At 39.6% G+C, this 21,042-nt stretch overlaps 1 protein-coding gene across 5 annotated transcripts in view; it reads left to right on the top strand.

Moving 5' to 3' along the window:
* The window catches only part of LOC135215601 (alkylglycerol monooxygenase-like), a 792,850-nt gene that overhangs the window by 679,789 nt on the left and 92,019 nt on the right, over positions 1-21,042 (top strand). For all 5 annotated transcript variants that reach the window (XM_064250496.1, XM_064250495.1, XM_064250493.1 and 2 more), the window contains one exon: positions 1,269-1,462. The gene's annotated coding sequence lies outside the window, so the exon portion shown is untranslated. The remainder of the gene's footprint in view (positions 1-1,268; positions 1,463-21,042) is intronic.

The raw sequence follows: 21,042 nt of genomic DNA, 5'->3' as shown, positions 1-21,042 counted from the left end.
TTCTACCCTCTACACTCAACAATTACAAATATTTACACCGTCCGTCGACACATGACTGCATATTTTCCTAAAGCATGTTGTTATTTGCATCTTATATGAAATACCCGTATAGGTTTTTTTTTCTTTTTTAATATTTGCGTTTCTATACCTAGATCAAGTTTAAAGTTAAGAGGCTACAATTTTTGGCATATTATTCCTAAAATACCAAAAAGTTAGTCAGTAATAAATTTCACGAGGATTGTCTTTACTGAAATTATACTAAGATGTCACGTTATTAGTAATGCACAGTACGAAAAAATTATACTATTATAGTTTTTAGTCACATTATTAGTACGAAAGTCACCCATTGAACCGTTTTCTTTTACGCACAACTGATCACTGAACACGCGTACATAGGTAAGGGAGTCTATAACAAATTCCCTATCGTTTGTTGACTAACCAATGTTGAAGAAAAGGTATATTGCTTTTGAGTAACTATGTGTAATAAATGCTGTTAAATTTCCTAAATGTAAGGAGTAGCTCGTAATAATTAAACTTCCCAAAACTGAAAGGCCAATTACGTTACGAACGTTGTTTCATTTATTTATGCAAACGGCTATTTAGGGTAAATGACCGAAGTGAGACCATTCATTCAAAGAAAGACCACTTTTTATCACTCGATATTTAATTGCTGAAACAACAATACAATGAAATCTTTAACCTTTCTATTCTGTTAGCGGGGTCTTTTTTTTTTTTTTTTACCCGAAGCGATTTTGCATTAGCATATCTCTCTTATTTCTTAAGATCAGAGCTTTATCCTCCAAGACTTTTTCATCACTTTAGGAGGGTATTATGTTCCCTGAATTTGGTAAATTTATTCCCAGTAGTTAATGTGCAACAAAAATAGTAACATCTAATATGTTCGGGTCAAAAATGACCTATACCTACTTTTTGCTATGTTTGTTCGTAGTTATTCGCTGACTGAAATAAAAATGTTATGATTATTTATTGAAGTTACTCATTCAAATTTTGGTAATCATGTGTTCATTAATTGTTATGTTAGTAGAAAATTGCGTTCTTTTGTTTACAAGTTGTAAGTAGAGAGAAGTGAAAGAAGGTTCAGAAATCTTCCCTAGTGAACAAGTTCATCAACCATGAAGTATAATGATTCAGAGAAAAAAATGGTGAGAGTAATACATAGCATTAAATTTAACTATCAGATTATTGCCGGATAAAATTCAATATCCCATTTTTGGGCACAATGACAAACAATTTCTTTCGTGTTTCAGAAATTCCACAGCTTTTCCTGTAGTCAAGTTTTATGGTGGGGATAATGTTGAAGAAAGTGAGTGTATCACTTCAGAAAGTGATGATGGTGAAAGTGACCATCTTTCAGAGAATGATGCCGTCTCAGTCAGTGACACCCACTATGAAGATGAAGAACAGTCGTCTTCCAGTCTAAATTCCACATCTAAAATGAGAGGTAAGTGTTTTCTCCGAAATAAGAAATTAAGGCCATAATTTCCGATTAAACAGAGGTTAATTAAAGTCTAGCCATGCGCACTGCTAACTTACCTCCATGATACTTTCGAAATTTTTACTTGAAACACTTTACATGTAGAAGATTGACGCCATCTCCATGTTTGCGGAGTCAGTATAAACAAACTTCCCATTCCCGTGCTAAATCCGAACACCACTTGTACCCATAGACACTGGTACACTTTCTTTACAACAATCTTAAACGATGATGGTGCTCAACTTGCGACCTGGGAAACCTGGCGATTTTTCGGGAAGAAGAGTGCGCACGATAACATTTAAATGATTAATTAAACACTAGAATAAGGTCATGAATTGCATAAATTTATTTCGTATTAATGATAATTCATTTGAAAATACTCGTTGTTGTAAAATAACCAGATTCCTAACACAAATTTCAACGGTTTTGCTGTGAACATTAGCTACGATGTATTTTTCGCGTTTTCCTATATTTTCTTATTAATATAGGCGTGTTACATACAGTGTAATGTATATTACATACATAATGTAAGTTTTGTGCGATATAATTGTGTTTTAGGTATAATTTTTAAATTAGGACCATTATTTCAGTCCTGTATTATGACGTCATGACATCGTGACTGTCGTATCAAATTTATATGAATTATCATACTTAATTTCTTGCAGAAAATGGTGACTTAAATATGTACTCAATACATAACTGAGAAGTATACCAGTTATTCATACAGATTGTTATCAGCTATTCATTTACTAATTGTTTTAATCTTAATGCTCACATATCTTCATTATGTGATAAGTCATATTATGGATACACATGTAAATCTCTCGGAGAGTTTAACTCAGTTACTAAAATCATTCATAGGCTAACTTCAGTCCTACTGAAATTTGTAGGTTTACATCTACTTTATAATATATTATATATATAATATTATATATATACTATATATATATATATATATATATATATATATATGAATGATGTGAGGTCCCCCCTAATCTCGTAGCACCTTCGCGCATTCCTTCTTCTTAACACTTCTAATTATGCGCTTACAAACCGATCTCTCCATACGTTCTACATAACTGAATCATTTATAAATACACTGATGCATCCCTTCACCTTACATTCACCTTACAAACCTTTTTAACATGTCATAAATGTCTCAGTATTTTTCTACCTGTCGACTCTTCTTGGGTCAAACACTGCACAAACAATTCTTACCAGCGTTCATTTCAGTACTCTTTTTATCTTTATTTGTATATTTGAGGTGATAGCTGCTTTTCAATCTGGCTGTTTGCAAATTCCTCGATGTAAGTGATTTGTCGACACGGCAACAAAAATTGTATAACTCTTGTCCCCAGTGTATGTCTTACTTAAATATGTATTGTACCTTGTTGTGAAGTATTTGCGCAACGACACTTCAACTAGACAACCGGTTTCGATTTTCTAAATAACAGGTATTGAAGCTTCCATTGTGGGATCACAAGCAAAGCAAAGAAAGCAAGCAAGCTCCCCAAAGTCACTTTAATCGTACTGGCTGACAAATTTTCCCACGGCCACACTTTCCCCTTTACGTTACTAATTACGTGCAGGACAATTGGAGTACCGAAAACTACAAACAACTTCACACACTCGTTCGTACCCACCATCAATGACTGGCTTCAGGGCTATATGGCCTACCCTGTGCTGTCCACTGGATATGGGCTAGGCTAGTTGAGACACAACCGTTGCCGAGAATCACAACACAAAACAACTGACCGAGAACTATAATCATATAACAACTTAACGACTATACAACAAAAGACCACTGCACAAATAGTCACTATCAATACCAAAAATCAATAACCCGACAAATCAACACACTGCTTACAACACCAAGGAACCACAACAACAATACTCAACAACTCATGTACAACACAACAGAACTCACAAGCACAACAAACTCAACAACACAGGCACAACAACCTTCAAACATACATCATCAACAGTAATTCAAACAACAACTTCAAAACACACAAAACAACTGGCCATCAATAATATTCAAGACTGCCAAAAACACCGACTATCCATCACCAGCTCTGATCACAGACTCCCTTACTTCTCCCGACTCTCGTAACCAGAGCTCGCCACTGATATACACGACGATCACCACAACAGACACACACTTACTACTGCCAGAAAACCACTCCCATTTATTCCTCCACCAACTTTGCTCGCTCTCTCTCTCTCTCTCTTTCACGCAACTCTCGGAGACATTGTAAAATATAACTACCATCATTACTCCTCCATATTACATCCCCCATTACATTTGACAACGTCTACTTACACTCACAACGCTCAAACTAAACTGCTTTCCGCAACACCCAAGATTGCACAGATGCAGGCCCCCTAGGTCTTGTTTGAGGACCCTCATACATTCTCTGTTACATCACCATTCACTTCTTCCAAACCACTCTCATTCAAATTCCCATTATCTCCCTCACTACTATCCTCCCAAATCTCATTCACTACTTCATCGACATCTCTAGCTCTGGTCCCAACATCTCCCCTATTTCTGCTAGCAAAGCACTCAGTTCATCCATGCTTCTGTTGAACTCTTGCAAAGAATTATCCATAATACCAACTACCTCCTTACTACTAGGTTTCCTTCCCACTGAAGTCTCACTTATTCCTGTTAATTCAAACCCACATACACTATAAGTATCATTCATTCCCTCAAAGTCATCCATACTACACGCTTTATCAACCATTTACACCCTTACCATGCCGTTCACGCTTCTTCCTTCCACTTTCTTTCTCTACACTCTTCTGCTTTCTTCCATACTCAACCAACACTAACTGTCTATCTCCCAGACCCATTTCTTCACTGACACTCAGCTCATACTTATTCCCCCTCAACCATACACTCATCGCGTTCTCCCGAACATACTGTGGTACTTTCTTCCACTTATGGAGCTGGTTATGGTGTCCCCTAACCTCATCCATCCCCCCACCTACTCACAATTTCCCTAAAACATAACTCAGTCCACTCGGTCCCACTTCCAAAATCTCAAAAGAACCTTAAAATTTCTCCCTTACCTTATTCACATTCATCCTTCCTATCTCAACCACTTCTTTCAACACTTTATCCCGAATCTTAAAACTTTCAAACCTTCCACTCGCTTTCTTCCACAAATCCTGATCACTCTCTGACAGACCCAACTGCAGCTTAACAATCCTTTCAAAATTCAACACATATTTACAAGGAGACATACCTATACTCTTCTGCAGGGTTGCGTTATATACCCACACTCCACGTCCTACATACATATCCCAATCATTGTTGCCTTTACTCATCATTCGCAAAATCTCAGTCATTGTTCTATCATTCGCAAAATATCAGTCATTGTTATAACAGTCCTTTCAGCCAAACCATTCGCACTGGGCATATACGGAGTAGAATACACATGCTCAATACCCCATTCCTTCAACGTTTCTTCAAATTCCCATCCCACAAACTCAGGTCCATTATCACTCAACATTTTCGCCGGCTTACATACACACATAGGCAACATCACTTGACCCACCATTTGCGCAACAGTTTTACTCCTCTTATCTTTGATGGGAACCACATAGGCCAATTTACTCATGTGATCTACCATCGCAATCATCCCCACGTATTCTCCTGCAGTCGTAGGCAAAGAAACACAATCAATCACAAGCATTTCAAGTGGCTCTTTCATCTGCAATCGCAACACAGGTGGACTTGCATGCACACACTGATACTTTCCCCTCTGACAGTCTTCACACGTGACGGCCACATCCACACAAATCTTATTCAACCCAGGGACATACAATCTCTCTCTCATGCATTCCCACAACTTATTTTTCCCCATATGCCCAAACTGATCATGCACCAACAAACACATACTCACAGCTGACTCAACAGAAAACACCGGCACACACTTCCCTGTCATACACCCCTTCCTAATGTAAAAAGTACATTGTGTGTTTACACACTACAAACCATCTAGCAATTCTCTTATATACATCCAACTCACATGGCCAATCTTCCACACGCACTCCTCCCAAAACACACTGTCGCAACATACTTATCTCCAGGCACTTATCTTGCATTTTGTCAATCTCTTCCTCACTCAACAGATCATTCTCACTCCTAGCAATATCAATCATACCCACAAAGTTTGCTACAAATACATTACTATCTTGAATCCTAGCTATTTTTCTACCCCCCTTTCTAAGAATTCCGTTTCCAATATCTAAGCCTATATCATGCATCCTCAAAAAATCTATCCCTATCAAAAACCAAGCTGGCATATCGTTTTCTCCTATAACTATAAAGTTATGTATTACTTCAAGATCTCCTAACCTAACCTTTAACCATACCTCTTCCCATACTAAAACACTTCCTTGTCCTAACCCATGCATTCTTACACTTTTACACTGCCTTTTCACTTCCCAATTGCATCTCTCAAGTTCACCCACTACTGACCCACTCACTAAGGAAATTTAAACTACAGTACTCACTATCATTTATTTTGACAAACGTCACCATTTTCCCTTGAGTCCCATGCACACACACATTCTCTATTATGTCCACCTGGTTATCCACATCACAATCATCCTCACCACATTCATCTTCAGTTATTTCCCCATTTCTGCAATTCTGATTCAAATCCCTTCACAGTCCCCTTCTGTAACCAACGAATTACAACCATGTTCCCCCCACTAAATCATCAAAACCCCCTGCTCACTACCTGTACTTACCCTCCCTCAACACTCAACCAGTCTGTCCTATCTAAAATACTAAAACACTTTCATTCCAAACAACTCGGCTACTGCTGACAACAATTTATGCAATAGGTCCTCTTCCCTGCTGTGTTCCTCTGTATATGCCACTTCCTTCTGCACATCACTCATCAACTTCACTCACAACTCATTTGCGCTACCTGGTACCTCTTCAACCAGACCCTTAGCTTCCAAGTCTTTCAATGCTGAAAACAAACATTCACACACTCTGTCATCCTCTTTAAAACCTCTCTTTTACAACTAACCCCTCAGGTACCATATTCGAATCCCAGTCACTTTTCACGATACCATTGCCCTTACCATGCATCCTAGACATCGTATCAGCAATCACATTTTTACTTCCCGGCACATATTTTAATCTGAAATCAAACTCACTCAAATCCTCAATCGTCTTTGCGTTCCTAGTATTCACACTTTCCTTCTTGATCATATACACTAACGGCCAATGGTCTGTCCATATGACAAATTTTACCCCATACAAAAACACTTTCAATGCTTTCACGCAAAACCTTATTGCCGCAAGTTCCTTCTCAACCAACGAATACTTCAGCTCTGCTTTATTAAAAGCTTTACTCACATATGCAATTACTCTCAGTTGTCCCTCCCCATTCACCTCTTGCATCTGCATCAATCATCCTCCTATACTAAACTTACTCGCTTCAGCATGCAACTCAAGCTTACTCACATCCTCACTATAGTCTGGAAAAGCCAAGGTTACATATCTAGCAGCCTCCTCTTTCAATCTCTCAAATGCTCCTACCATTCACTCATCCCACCTCAGCTTAGTACAATTTTTCTTCCCAGTCCATTCAGCAATGGCTTTTCTATACCCAAACAATCCCTAACAAACTTCCTACAAAACTCAATCAAACCTAAAAAACCCTTTAACTCATGCACGGTCCGGGGATGTGGAAACTCCCTTACTTTTTCCACAAACTTTTCACTCTTCCTTACTCCACTCGCACTCACCTTATGACCAAGAAATTCCACTTCCCCGCCAACCACGTTCACTTCTCTAGCTTCACTTTCACTCACACCTCTTCCAACCAACCTCTTCCAACCATTCTAACACCTTCTCAAGCAGTTTTATATTCTCCTCAACAGTCTCATTCGCAATCAAAACGTCCTCTATAAACACAGTCACATTCCTTCTATCAAAACCAGCCAAAACTACATTCATCGCCCTCTATAAGGCAGCAAGTGCGTTAGCCAACCCAAAACTTAACCTCTTGAATTGATAGTGACAGCTACCACTTGAGAAAGCCATAACATGACTGCTCCCTTCCTCAAGAGGCATCTGGTAATAGCCTCTTACCAAATCTAATTTTTTTAACACTCTCATCCCATGCATCTTATACACACAATCAGACACCACATTCATTGGAATCGCTCCTTCACAGTCACTTCATTTACCCCTCTGTAATCCACGTACATCCTCACATCCTCAAACTTCAATCTGGCCTATGTACTGGGACCATGGGACTATTTCAAGCACTCTCGTTCCTCTCGATTACTCCCACTCTCTCAAGTTCCTCAGGGATTCTGATATATGGGGATATCATCTTCCAAAACTATCTTGAATTTGGGAAACTTAGATCCCCCAAAATCCTCGTCACCATGACTCAACGCATCCAGCCTATCCCACAACATCTACATCAACCACTTCATCTCGTCATCACTAACATTTTCATCCAACTCAATTCTATCTCTCAACTCATCATACTTACACTCATCACTTTCTTTCACGATACCTGTCATCACCTGCCGTACTTTAACATATCTTTTGTCGTCCACATTCACCAACTTATATAACAACCCTACACAATTGCCTTCACGTATACCCCAACCCTACACAATTGCCTTCACGTATACCCCGCACTTGCTTTTTCCTAACACTCGGCAATGAGGCTACAAAAACCAGAGGATTCTCCATATCTAAAATCCCATCGTATACATGTGCAAGCGTGCATGTATACGAGTTGTTCGCATCCACACCCTCAACCACATATGCGCACTTGTCACCTTTAACAATCCCAAGACTATCCAGCCACGCAACTTTCACATTAACAACTTCTCTGACTTCTCGCAGCACTTTTATGCTCTATTTCACAACCAACAGCACCCCTTCCATATTTTACTGTTTACCCCCCCCATCCCTATCCAAGTACAACTCTCCACATGCAATCCCCTTCATATGCAATTCAATCATATTCGTGCTCGGACAGACCACCATCCCACACCTCTTCAGGAACCTGTACCCTAATAACATACACTTATCACTCATTCCCTCGAACACATAAAAGTCACTTTCATCCATCACTACCCCTTTGATTTCTACATTTTCACGCAACATTCCCACCACAGGCATACCTAAATTCCCTATTTCTCGTCCCTCCCCTTTACATTTCCTAATTTCACACTCACTCCACAACTTGTCACATCCATTCTCAAAAAGAACATTGACACTCCACCCAGCATCAATCAAAGCAACTAAACACACCCCTTTGCACCTCACATTCACACTCACACATTCATGAGCTCTATCTCCAACAATCCTTTATGCACATGCATCACTCTTACTGCCTGCACACCAGAGGACTCACCCAACTGAATCCCTTTTGTACCTTGTTTCCCGAATTCCCAGCCTAACTCATCCTCTTTCACCTACACACACTCGCTACATGACTTTCCATTCCACATTCAACACATTTTGCACGTGGTTCCTTACACACCATAGCATAATGCCCATTCTTTCCACAATTACCACAAACCACAGTCACACGGATACCCCGACATCCACTTGCTATATGCTCTACCTGCCTACACCTATAACACTTAATAGCCCCATCTTTCTTACATTCACTCACCATATGACCCGTCTGCCTGCACCCGAAGTACGCTCCTAACACCCACCGACACTCATTCTTCTTGTGTCCTGGCTTTCCACATCTGTAACACTTGTTCACGACTAACTGATCCTACTCTTCCAACACTTGGACTTCGATCTCTTTTAGGGTTTACTACACTTACATTACTTCCTCTCACACTCCTATCAACCACTCACTCAGCCTTTCGCCTCGGCCCTTCTATAACTGCCTCCGTATAGCTCTTAAACTCTGGTATACCCTCAACTACTTCAGTCCTAACACTAACACTTCTACTCCCTTTCATAAACCTATCTAGCTCGTAATCCTCTACCATTTCTAAAATGTTGTTCCACGTCAACCTTTCATTCGTCCATTGCATTTTCTCCTTACATTTCAGATTTATAAATTCATATATGCTCTCAGGCACAGTCGCCAACAACTTCCTCACTAACTCTTTACATTCATTTATCCCTTTGTCCCCAAACTTTTTCCTAGCTGATGTTTCCAACCTGCACACAAACATTGACAATGACTCACCAACATTCATTCTTGCTTTTTCAAAATCATGTTTTTACCTATATCTAACGTTACTCTATATCCTCTTCGCCTGTTCCACAATCCTGGCTTTCACACACTCATAAGGCACATTCCCTACACTCATCATTACCCCATACATAATCAACAAAAAACCCATCAAAAAGCTACCCAATTCTCTTGACCAAACTATCTTGTTATTCCCATACTTAGCCACACAATACTTCTCATATTCCTTAAAAAAATTCCCCCATATCCCTACTACCATATTCCTCGTATTGTGCACATCGGGGTACCTCTCTCATATACACAGCCATTCGTACTTCCTGCTCACTCTCACTTTTGCTACTTCCATTCTGATCCCTCTTAACCTCTTCTGAATACAACGAATCAACTTCTATACTAACATCAATGCTCTTGTTTACGCCCTTCTTACCCTTTTTCTTTCTACCTACCTGTTTCCACTCAATGCTATCTAAATCACTCTCAGCCTTTTCCCCAGTGTTTATCTTATCTTGTGTCTTCCCCTTCGTTTCCTTACTTATCACAACCAAATCACTTTCGTCACTCGTACTGTCATCCACTTGTTCTTTCACTTTCTTAATTGCTCCTGGCCCATCACAAAACCCAGTAGGCCTACCTCCTACTGCTCCCTCTCCCATGAATCCCTTCATCATCTAATTTTCGTAAGTAAGGGAGACCGGGGCTAGTTGGCACACTATTTACAATTTTGGTTATTGCGAATATAAAACAAACATTTTTGCAGGATTCTTACTACCATTGAAAAATATTAACATTCGTCTTTATCATATAGCAAAATAATTGTTGTTTGCTTTCAACATAAGGTAACAATAAGCTTTAGAAAAAAATAACTTTTTCGTGCCAACTTGCCCCTATACGGGGTAAGTTGGCACACATTATGGGGTAAGTTGGCACACATTATGGGGTAAGTTGGCACATTGACACTTACAAGAAAATTTCTACATTGCATTTAAATTAAATAGCAAAAATACCCTCTGAAATTCCAAAATGCAAAATATAAGGCATTAGTATTACTTCAGATCATCATCTAGTTGTAATTCTGGCAGGTGTCAAATAATTCGTTGTCAGTAGTCTTCATGCTCCCTTATGTTACATGCCCTGCACTGGACCCACACCTCTCCTGGCTTACCAAACACAGGCTCTCTTCAGCTGAGTTTCCTTCTGAAGCAACAGGAGTAGTTCTTAAACTCTGTATCACGCTGATGACTGATCTGAAGCCCATGTGTCTTTTCGGACATCTCTCAATCTGTTACATAACCACCTGTAAACTCAAAATCTTGAAATAGTCTGTATTCAAAGTTGAAATTCCATCAATCCTAAACCCATTGAAAACATCAGAATAAGTGACAGCTAGAGGTAAAACCGAGGAAACTTTACCAGGAATGTCACAGATGGGCATACTTGATCCTGGATTACCAGTCATCCACGGATCACATGCCCTGTTAACACATTTCTTCAGAGGTCTATAAACACTAAAACCCAGGGGCTGCAACTTGTGAGAACAATGTGGAGGAAATGATAGGACACTAATCTTATTATCCTTCCAAAAATCCAGAAACAAAACGTAAATTATATAAATGAATAGGCTTACTATCGTTATCAAATAACGTGAGGCAAGTCTGTACACGTGCCACCTTGCCCCATCCCTGTATTTGGTACAAATACACTTACCATTCCACACCAAGATGCCTGGAAGGATTAATTTTAATAGAATAGAATCTTTAAACCATAAGGAAAACTATGATATAACTGAAAAATAATCTTTTATGAATGTATAGATGTTATAGCAAATAACAGAAAGATAAAAAAAATATACTTACTACCATCAAAATCAAAATTTGTCTCATAAATTCGAGCTCCTACGCTCTATCTCTACAGAATTTTGCTGGTAACTGAGGAACCACGTGGCAATTACACAGTATATGTATTAGAGTCATCCATTGGTAAACTTTAAAGTTATTTTGAGTGTGCCAACTTTCCCCTGTAGCCAACTAGCCCCGGTCTCCCCTACAGTGCATTGCCATAGTGTTTCATTAACGTTTTTACTTAAGAAAATTAGGTTAAATCTCCGTTTAGCCATCTAAATATCCGCGAAAGTGGTGATGTGCAACATTGTATCAGTGACATCGGTATAGCGTATTATCCTCCACTGTAGTACCCACCTTTTCAAATGGTTGTTTTACTTGAGGTTGAATGTCATTTTACCTATCCTGGGCCATACGAAAATTTTTAAAGCAAAGTGATATATTGTACGATGACATAATTTTTTTATATTAATTAGGTAAGGGGGGTAAATGTGCGTCACAGATACGTCATAAAGCACCACTAGATTGAAACGGTCTGGGAAAAGGCAAGAAGTTGGTCTTTTTTTCTAAGAGTAAACGGCTTAGTGTAACATTTCTGTCAGTTCAGTATACTACCATAAATTAGGACAATCTTAGAAACACTCGGTGCTTTAGTAGCATGGAAATTCACTTGTCGGTTTAAAAGGTGTTTACGAAAAAATCTATTTCATGGTTTCTGGAATGCATAGTAACTTGCTCTGAATCAGTATCCTTACTATTTGACAGTGCTGAAACCTAGAAATCCAGAAAAATTAATATCCTATTTAGTCATACTGAAATGTAGTTAAAAATGCATTAAAACGTGACTTTGTCTTTCGAACGTTTGTTGTTCCTTCCCTAATGGAAATAATAACAGTACTACACGCTTAAAATTCATACATATCATATGATTCATATATGGCATATCTATAATTTGCGAATAGGGAGTTTTTTTGTAAAGCCTTTCACACACTTGGATGAGTTCATATGTAATCTTATAACAAACGAAAAAAATATTTTTTTCCATGTGGGGCTCCCATTTGCTTGTTCGGAAACTATTGTACTTAGCTTTGCCTTGGGCGAGTAGGAGGTCCAATTAAGCATTGTTCAGAACTACATTTTTCAAGTTATATTACGTGTAAAAGGAGGCGCAAATGTATTGAGCTAGATAATGATCTCACACTGTTTGGTGAAACCGAGGCCACGAGTCCTTATTAAGTTTCTTAATCATTTTAATATCTCAATGACACTTACGACCTTGCAAAAGGGCTCGTGCTGATCTTGAGTCATTCGAGCTATTTAAATATTTATAAAGTGTTTGAGGTGGCAAGGAACTTCATAAATTTTTCCTCCTAAAAATCAGTGACTCTCTTCGGCTTTTTATGCTTCCTTTTGTTTTCCATGGCTCTTATGACAACATCCCCTTCCCTATCAACCTTTCTTTCCTTTCTACTTATTCTTACTTTCACCTTGCATTAGTTTGAGTTTTTTTGTAATAACACTTGGGTGTATTTTAAATTTGGTCAGCTAAAGCACAAATGAACACTAGTATAGTGTCCATTTTCATCCATTTTTTCAGTGAGTAGGATCCAGGGATGCCCCGCGCGCATCCATATTAAATACACTTTCCGAATTCTTATGTTTTAAAAAAAATATGAAAAGAAAACTTTTCCATTAGCCTTTCATCAGCCGTGCAACTGCTTTTAAGTCCGTGATCGCTGTGACCGCTACAGCCGATTGATCTCCAGTAACCCAATTTATTAAATGATGGACAGTGAGACGATTGCATGGGTCGTTTTGGGAGATGCTGATCCCTCCCCTCCCCGATATAGACTCCGGACCTCTTATATTTCAGTCTCCAGGGATGAGGTTGCAAGCTTTATGCCCTCTTCAACAATTGCCGCAATCCACTTTAATCGACCAAGCAACGGGTAGTACCCAGTACGCTGGTGACCTTGTAAGGACAACGCCTTTTCCTAAATTTATGTATATAGTTTTCCTGTCAGCGTTCTACCTCACATCATGTGATTAGGCACTCTTCGGTCTTGCCGCCGACATATCGTTCATATGTATTAATCCATTATAGCAAATAATATTTATGTAAATTAGCATGTCAAGAAACATAAATCCGGGTCGGATCGTGTCATTTCTGTGTCAGTGACGGTTGCATACTACATATCCGCCCGCACACCTGTTTATAACCTGAGTTACCTGTAATACCTATGGGCTGCTATATGAGCAAGAGCCCGTGCTGGCATAAGTCCAGCTTAATCTCCAACAACAACAACAGTAATAAAGTCAGTACTGTTTCTACCTGCATCTTTGTCGTAGCCTCACAACCTCAGCGCAAGCACATTGAATTTTGTTTGGAAGCAGGTCATGGGATCAGTTGTGTGTACCTTTCCAATATATTTCATTGGCAAATCTCTCACAAGAGGTCATTCCCATTCGAAGCTTCCTAACGTGTATTTCAAAGATGGCTTTCCGGTATGACAGAATTTTAGACATTATTTTGAGATTATATATATATGGTCTTTATATTGTATTCATCCATATACTAACAGTATAATCTGACGTCCAGCTGCCAACAAAGTTCACTACCGACTTGACAGGTAATCAGTAGGACGATTGTTTGGGTAGTTACCTTACCCCTCGCTGGGCTGTGTTCCGCTTTGCAGTTTGCAGTTGCAGGCGAGCGTAACCAAGGTCTAGTCTCTAAACCTTGAGCGTAACAGCAATGGTAAAATCTGCCCAAGGTGCATTCAAACAGTAAGCTACAAATATAGCTCTTTCAGTTTAAAATTACAATTTTGCATAACAAGCCCCTTTTTGTTTTTAACTAATTAGTTAGCAGACTTTTTTTACGCCTTTGCAATTTAATGTCTGTTTGCATAAGAAGTATTTTTTTCCCCTTTCCATTTCATAAAAGTCTGTTAGCTTGGTTTTTTTTTATCATTGAATATATTTTCATACTTGTCATATATACTCCTTTACTCTGAGTGTGTACCGTTATAAAAAGAAAAAAAAGAAATGGAAAATAAGCAAGGTATTTGTAAAAGATTTTTTGACAAAACTTCAACATATTTTTCACGGCAATGCCAGAAAAGCTATTAGGGAAAATATATTGTACTGCGTATAACTGAATACCAACAATGGGAATAATAGCATTAGTTTATGATTTTTTAACTGTAATAAACAATATTTATAGGCAATGATAATTATATAGAATATATACATTTTGGATACTTTTTGATTTGCAAGGGATACGTTTTTGGATATTATGGTACCTTTTGGGATACATTTTGAAATTTTCCATTGGGAACACTGGCGAGCTAGTCGCCGCTCTTGTTCAAGGTTCGGCCATGGTGAACGTGCAAGTGTTAAGGCCTGGATCTCTGCTCTCTTCCAAAAAAGCTGCGTATTTGGTGTTATTCACATCATGGGTGCTTCTGGGTAATAAGGTATTTATTGTTTATTTTGTATCGCTTGGAACTGACAGAGTTTGTTTCGAGTGTTCAAATATAGCTAGTCGAGTAAACAACTGGATATTCACAGTACCTATTGCGGTATAGCAGTTAGGACTATAGGTACCCACACGTGACAAATGAAGATGGATGTAACATTTTATGTATCTTTGATCTGGATTAGGTAGGCAAATTTGGTGACTTTAATATTATTGTACGAAGACGGTAACAAAAATATATATATATATATCCTTTGACTTGGTACTTCTAATTTTGAGTCGGATTTGTATCATTGCGATTCTGTAACTTAATAGAATTAACCCTTGGACGCTTTTTCCTTTGGTCCTGTGGTGGCTGCTCACTAATTTGTGTAGCTGTAGCTTACCCAGCCTCCCTATAGGGACAGGTAGCATCTCGCAGCCTAAGGCTAATGCTAAGGTCACACATTCACGTATCAACGCACGCACGCCCACGCATGAGCGGAAATTGGTACTTGGCAACAGCTTACGTCAGTAAACCGTAAATGTAACGTAAAACATACGTAAAATCGTAGACGTACGGTGACGGGCCGTCCGGGCGCTAAGCTCCGCCCACTAGGTCGCCGTAACCCACTCCAGTTTTGAAATGTTCAAAACAAGTCGTGGGTGGTCACGCCAAATGTCACCTGACGTAGCTCCAGGCATTGCACGTGGGAGCCACGGTGACTGCTGCGGGGTAAGCGCTAGGGTCACCAGCATCGTTCGCCGTCGTTGTTTTCTTTCCGCGGCGAAGCACGCGGGTCTCCTAATTGCGCTGTAGCCTACAGCGAAACCGATTAACACATTTACAACCCTGTAGCGTGGTATAAAAGGTCAGGTCGGCGCCCTCAGGTCAGCTGTTGTTTCCGTCTCCCGAAACCAGCAGTTTCCTTCAAGCACTCTCCACAACGCCCTTCAAGATGCCGAACCTCCTAAAACGAACAAGAAAGGGACCATCAACGTCACATCTTGCAGGACCTTCTTTCGGCCCGGAAAAGACTCCTACAGCCACTCCTACAACCACTCCTGCAGACATTCAGGACAGGGAAAAAGTGAACTTCCACCTACAGGAGTCGGAGTTGGATGAGATTCTGACTGATGACAGCGACACGGAAACTCTCCATGAAGCTACCCCCATTGACGAGGGACAGAACGTTCCCTTGACGGAGGATAGCCAAGACGTCGAAGATATTTGTTTCTTCTGAATAGCAGTCTTACAATAATGGTGTAACAAATAATGTAAATATTTCAGAGGAATTCCTATATACATCTAAAAAATATTATCTTGAATAGGTAGAATTCCAATTTATTTCCAAGAATGTTTGATAAGTTATTATCAAACATTCGCTTATATAAATCGCCCATAGTCAACAGTTTATAAGTCTAAGTGTATGTCTGAATGGTAAAATCGAAGCAAGAAAATTCTATTCTATAGTGCTAGTCTTATATACTACTTATCATATGTTCATTTATTTGTGATGTTACATTAATTACATATTATATATATTACAGATAGATACTATAAAAAAGTTACCATAAAACTAAAATAGATTAATTTGTAGGAAAACAACGAAGAGACGAGCTGTTACAATGATTGTTTACGGAACGGCAAGCTCTGTTCACAGGCCCGCCCTTTTGTACCCTGCGGCACCACAACGGTGGGCGTGGTCTTGTCGTGAAGTTGACGTACATAGAACATACAATATCGGCGTTAGTTTCAGGTAGACGTCCGACCTTGCTTTCTTTGCGCATACATTTGCGGCGCAATTTACGGTGCTGGCTTTACGTCCGTTAGCCCGTGTCCTGTTTACCAACTGTTCAAGGTCATTTCACCGCGATGATGCCCACGATCCACATACGTGGGCATACGCCGTCGTGATACGTGAATGTGTGACCCCAGCATAAGGCCCCACCGAATCCGTCGCATGCGTCCAACACAGCTAAGCGTTTTGTGCGTTTCGATCAACTCTCATAGTTCAAATACGAGTGGCCCCACACGGCGCATGAGCGTGCGTGGCGTCAAGTGCGTTGCCGGACTGGACGCACAAGGAACAAAACTTTTTGTTTTTAGGTGCATTTGGACGTGTGTCTCCGAGCTGGGGTCCGCTTGAAGGAAGAAATTGAGGTAGACCTACAACAACCTGCATTTGAACCACCTGCTCAACTTTGAGTTATAATCAAATGTGATGATTTGTGGTTATGATAAAGGATTCATGTAGTTTTTTTATTATATTCTAATGGATACATTTATGTAAATACCTTTGTTTCAGAAGTTACTGTATCAAAGTGTTCAGTTTACACAAACACACACAATGTATGTATCTTAATTTCTGTATTAAATAAAATAAAGTACAACTTTACAAATTTTGAAATAAGTAATCCTTCCATCAGAGTTACTACAAGTTTCTTACGTTGATACTGATCTTCTGTAATTGATATTCGTGAATTAAGTCAAAGGTTTTCGGCGGCATCCAACAATATTAAAAAAAACTTGTCTGGACGATGTTGTTACTTATGAAAGTGTTGCATATTCTCCACCTTTTCCTCGTTCTCAATTTATGTCATGATTCCAGATTTCCCTACTGTTCAACTACTCTAATTTGGTTGACAGCAACGAGTCAGATCAAAACTTAGTGCGTTCCCTTCATGACGGGAAGTGCTGCTGAAGTTTGAACTGTCCGTTTTGTAACCGTCACTCGTTTGTCTGGTTGGGCCACTCTCACAGAAGACGGACACGCTCATAGACAGATACCCGTGTTGGACGCACGCGACACGCCGCGACGGATTCGGTGGGGCCTTAGCCTAAGATGTTCAGTTGTGGAAGAGATCACGCATCAGTGAGTGACAGTATTCAGTGTTGCCATACGTACGATAATTATAGTACATGTACGATAAAAACGGCCTTGGTACGATAACATTTTTCATTATCGTACAGTTTATACGATGATTCTAAGGTGTTAAGAAGTATATATTTACAAATATAAGTGGTCGGTGAATTCCTCCAAAAAAAAAAATAATCAGTCCGTACAGGGCTTGCCGCCACTTGTCTCCAATTGTAACGTGGTTCAAAGGCTATTGTAACAGTGGGAGGCACTGAAACTATTTTTCTTGGAGAAGTGGCTCACTGAGAAACTATTAGCAACAGAGTTGATTATCAACTCCCTTCATGATCCTTTCATGAGGATATATTTCATGTTCCTTGACTGGGTTCTTCCAAAGTTTACCGAGTTCAACAAATTTTTCCAGTCAGATAAAGCAGTAATAACAGATCTCCTTGATAAAGTGTCCATACTAATAGAGACCTCCTTCTCTCGTTTATGGACAGGACCTATGTAATGAAAACTGATCTAAATACTGTAAATCCTGGAAGACATGACAGGCATCTTAGTGACAGCCAAATGTACCTAGGAGTTAAAGTTATGCAAGGAATAAAAAACCCCTCCATACAGGAAAAGAAAGCTCAACAGCAGGAGTTTTTTTCAGAGGTGTAGAAGTTTCCTTGTAGTGGCATGCACAGAAATAAAGAAGTGGTATAATTTCAATGATGGTGTCCTGTCAAAGTTAAACTATCTCTGTCCAAAAAATGTTCTCATCAGAATTCAGAGAAAGAATCCCCTCCTTATTCCCTCTTGCATCTGAGCTTCCTCTGATTGTACCCCAGATACCACTCACTACTTCAAAAGGTGGATGATGAATGGAGAATGTTTCCCATATTGCAACCTGAACTTAAACAATCCGTTAATGAGGCACCTGATAAGTTCTGGTGAGAAGTGTCCCAAAAAGAGTCTAGTTTTTCAGACCTAGCCAATTTTGTTCTAACTGCTCTTTGCTTGCTGCACTCTAATGCTGAATGCGAACGAGTGTTGAGTAAAGTTAACCTCTTTAAAACTAAACAAAGAAACAGACTGAAAACAAGGACAGTTAATGGGGTTCTTCTCTCTGCTAGTTGCACGTTTATCATGTTCAGCTGGTGAGTCTTCCACCTATAACAATATCATCCAGATATGAATAAGCAAAATCATAAGAAGCTAACAATTGGGAAATGAACTTCTGAAATATTGCAGGAGCAGAATGGATACCAAATGGTAACCGTAAATATCTATATAGACCCAAGTGTGTGTTAATTACCAAATATTTACGGTCTTCTGGAGCAACTTCCATTTGCAAATAAGCATTCTTGAGATCAAGTCTGGTATAATACTTATATCCAAACACATTGGAAATTAATTCTGACATGTTAGATAATGGGAATTTAGATTCATGAAGAATTTCATTTATGTTATGAAAATCCCCTCAAAAGATAAGGGATCCATTCTGCTTCCTGACATAACAATTGGTGAGGCATAATCTGAGAATTCTACTATTTCTATAATCTAATTTTTTCAAGCTCTTGCAGCGCACTCTCAACCACACTACGTAACGTCAGTGGCACCGTGTGGACCTTCTGAAAAACAGGAACATGACCAACTTTAAGGTGCGTCCATACGGTCGAACAATGTCCAACGGATGCACATTGTTACCATATCATTGGCGAAGGAGGATGACGTCATAAGCGGGGAAACGATGGAAGTAGATCTGGCAACAAACAGTGGTACCAGATGAGGTTATATACCAGTGTTTTTACTCTGCTCACAAGGCAAAGACCGACAGACAATTGTTAATTGGTAACAATGTTTGTCCGTCGGACATTGTTCGACCGTGTGGATGCACCTTTAGGATACAATCGGGCTTAACAGTTCTTAATAGGTTTCAAACTATCTACATTATAGTTTCATACAATTAACTTACCTGTCAGATATATACATAGCTAAGACTCCGTCGTCCCCGACAGAAATTCAAATTTAGCGGCAAACGCTGCAGGTAGGTCAGGTGATCTACCGTCCTGCCCTGGGTGGCAGGATTAGGAACCATTCCCGTTTTCTATTCATATTTTCTCTGTCGCTTGGAATGTAAACAACATTTGCAGTTCTTCCCGACTTGATTTTTGGATTTCATCGCCATCGATCTTCTGGGCTATCTTTTGCAGGGAAGTACTGGATCTTTGGTTCGGCATACGCATATTAATTTGTTTTAATAACTTTGGCTTCGAAAATTTCAAAGAATTGTTTACGTGTAACTACCGAACTTTTCGGTAGACACTCACTTAGTTTGCAAGAAGGAAAATTTTAATATTTATTCATAATAACGTGTAGTAAATGTTAGAATTGATTGAGTTAACTTCCTTCTTGAGGAAGTCAGGAATAGAATTAGTTACGCTTCCTTTAGAAGTTTTTATAGCTCTCGTACTAACGAGCAGTTAGAGCATTAACAATACTAGTAGTGTTGTATCCTCATCTCCTTCTTACTTCACAGAATCTTCAAATTCATATTGCAATTTGAAGACAGAGGAATGTAGCTCAAAATACGAGCTATTGAAAGGTAAGAAGTGATTTTAGTGTTCACAGTGCAGTGGAGGGTGCGTTCTGATCGGCTCTGTTTCGCTCCCAGGCCTAGACCTCTTCCAAGCTCACATACCCAGAGGAGAAGGAAAGTCGAAAGCCTTACGGAGGTTATGGAGAATCCCCACCGATCAGGCGTCCCCTCGGCAGGATCTGTAGAACGTCCCAGACTGCCAAGTTCGCCATTGGAAAGGCGTCCTAAATAGTAGAGGGTGCGTCCGATCGGCTCTGTCTCGCTCTCAGGCCTAGACCTCTTCCAAGCTCACAAGCCCAGAGGAGAAGGAAAGTCGAAAGCCTTACGGAGGTTATGGAGAATCCCCACCGATCGGGCGTTCCCTCGGCAGGATCTGTAGAACGTCCCAGACTGCCAGGGATAGCCATTGGAAAGGCATCCTTTTAAAAAGTGCGTCTCTTCTTCCGTTTCTTCATCTTACATCCGAAAAGATGAAGAATGTACATGTTTGGAGTTCGACGGATCTGGCGCGTTCTCTGAAAAACTAAGAGAACACTGAGCGAGAGGCTGAGAGCCAGCCAGCAAGCTAGTGTGAGCCACGTT

The sequence above is a fragment of the Macrobrachium nipponense genome, chromosome 5 (assembly GCF_015104395.2).
Source record: "Macrobrachium nipponense isolate FS-2020 chromosome 5, ASM1510439v2, whole genome shotgun sequence".
NCBI lineage: Eukaryota > Metazoa > Arthropoda > Malacostraca > Decapoda > Palaemonidae > Macrobrachium > Macrobrachium nipponense.
Note: the sequence above shows the minus strand (reverse complement) of the source record. Positions and strands in the feature narration are given on the sequence as shown.